The sequence below is a fragment of the Sorex fumeus genome, unplaced genomic scaffold, assembly GCF_029834395.1.
Source record: "Sorex fumeus unplaced genomic scaffold, SorFum_2.1 ptg000003l, whole genome shotgun sequence".
Taxonomy (NCBI): domain Eukaryota; kingdom Metazoa; phylum Chordata; class Mammalia; order Eulipotyphla; family Soricidae; genus Sorex; species Sorex fumeus.
In genome coordinates this window covers 57,873,061-57,875,325 of record NW_026606060.1, presented here as the reverse complement: position 1 = coordinate 57,875,325, position 2,265 = coordinate 57,873,061, and the positions used below count along the sequence as shown (strand labels likewise).

Below are 2,265 nucleotides of genomic sequence, written 5' to 3'. Positions count from 1 at the left end.
AAATATCATTAGCTACCTATCCAATCTCAAAGACACTCCAAACCCATAGGTTAGACTGTAGCTAGGCAAAATCATCCAATGCAACTCATGTAATTTACTGAATACTTGACTGAATGTGAAACACTAACAATAGGATGTAAGTCGTTTACCTATTCACTAAGTCATTTTCTGGAGCTGTGACTGATTGTTGCTACCTCATTTCTAGAGAGTAGTTTTACCATGAATCAGAATTGCACACCCAAGAAAGCCAATGTGTCATAGCAAGTGCGAGCTAAAGTTCCAGAGGTCTTTGTGAATGGTGGTTAAGATTAGCACTTCCAACACTGGAGGTCTTTCAGCGTCTCAGCTCTTTATTCGATAGCAATGCCTGGAATAAAGAGCTCACCCAACACCACCAAAGCCCCCTTTTCTTCCACTTCAGTTTGTAAGCAGCAGGAAGGGACAGAGAAAGGCCAACGTAGCATCTTTACTGAGAGAAAACCTCAAGTGGCAAAAGTCTAGAAAACAGAAACACCTAAAGAGGCAAAATCTGTAGCGACCACTTTGGTGTAAAGGTAACAACTGCAACAAAAGTTGCAGTGGAAGCAGCAGCGGTAACTGAGAGGGCAGCAGTCAAGACGAGTAGGGGTGTCACCCAAAGGGTGCTTCCCTCCCTCTCTCCCCTATTTCAGAAAAAAAATTTCAAAAAAGTCCCCCAGAAGAAATCAAAAAGGACACACAACTAGAAGATCCCCACTTAATGTCGATTCCCCATCTTTCTCTTTGCCCTAAACGTTGGTAATCTCTCCACCAATCAAAGAGCATGTAGAGGGCTGTGTCCCCCCACTCAGCGGAACTCTTAAGTCAGCTTTCTTACTTTCCCCTCTGTCATAAGGGAACTCCCCTAAACTCTAAGAATCAAGACTATAGAAATAAGGTGGCACAAATGAAAATCAATATGGAGTTAAGGAAAGCAAAGAAGGATGATCTGATGCTGCCAAGCAGGAACATATGCTCATTTTCTGACGATGCTCCTTCTCTGTGCCAGGGAAACCTCAATAGCCAGTGCACTTTAGATCGACCTGTTAATTAAACGATCAAAGGCATAAATACCAACAGTTTAGAAAGCCAGCTTCAAAGCACTCAAGCAGCCAGGAAATTTGAATTGAAACCCCTTTCTAGGGGGAAAAAAAATCACACAAACCTCCACCCCACTGACAACATAATTTCTTGAAGTCTTCAACTAGTTTGTTCTTTCCTTTACTTGCTTCAATTTCTTTGTGCTGTCTCTTTTCCAAAAGTGCCATGTTTCAATTTTCCTTTTATTATTTAAAATCTGTTATATGTTCTTACTTTGTGGTTACTGTTTAAAATGAATGCATCACATTTATAATATATACATATGCAGCATAGATAATTTTTCTTAATGAATACTTCAGATATAGGCTTGATATCACAATTTAATCTGTGTGCTTCTGTATATTTATTATTATTATTGCAGGTACAGCTAGCTTAGTGCAGATTCAGTGAGGATATACTGGAATCACTTTGCTTTCTCAGCCGAAAAGAAAGGTAGCAGATACTGAATCCCAGACTGTCACCAAGAGTTGGATGTCCTGAAGCATGAACAGCTGGTGCATCACACCACACTCCCCAGCCCATCACTCTTTCACACTTCAATGATGGAACTGAGTGAGTTACCTCTCTCAAAACTGTGCTCTTGTGCTCGCTTTGGCAGCATGGTCACGGTCACAGTCCTCGATTTTCTCGAGCGGGCCCAGTAACGTCTCCATCGTGAGACTTGTTACTATGTTTGGCATATCGAATAGATCATAGGTAGCTTGCCAGGCTTTTCCATGTGGGCGAGATACTCTCAGTAGCTTGCCGGGCTCTCTGAGAGGGACGGAGGAATTGAACTTGGGTCGGCCATGTTGGCTGCGTGCAAGGCAAATGCCCTACCTGCTGTGCTATCGCTCCAGCCCTTCGGCAGCACATATACTAAAATTGGAACGATACAGAGAAGATTAGCATGGCCCCTGCGCACAAAAATGTGTAAGTCTGCAACTGTACCTCATGATGTCTCACTATTAAAAAAATTTTTTAATAAAATAAAAAAAAACTGTGCTCTTGTAGCCTCGATATAGTCCTTGATGCCCTGAAAGAAAAAAAAAAGGGCAGGGCCGAGAACTCAGCTGGAAGAACAGACATTTCTGAATGATACTGTGAATGAAACAGACTACTTGCTCAAAACTTTGAGATAAAGATGTTCACAATGACAACAGTTCT

At 41.8% G+C, this 2,265-nt stretch overlaps 1 pseudogene; it reads left to right on the top strand.

Annotated features, from left to right (window-relative positions):
* The first annotated feature begins 1,957 nt into the window (after nucleotides 1–1,957).
* LOC130029181 (uncharacterized) lies at nucleotides 1,958–2,022 on the top strand (annotated as a pseudogene).
* Nucleotides 2,023–2,265: the final 243 nt, after the last annotated feature.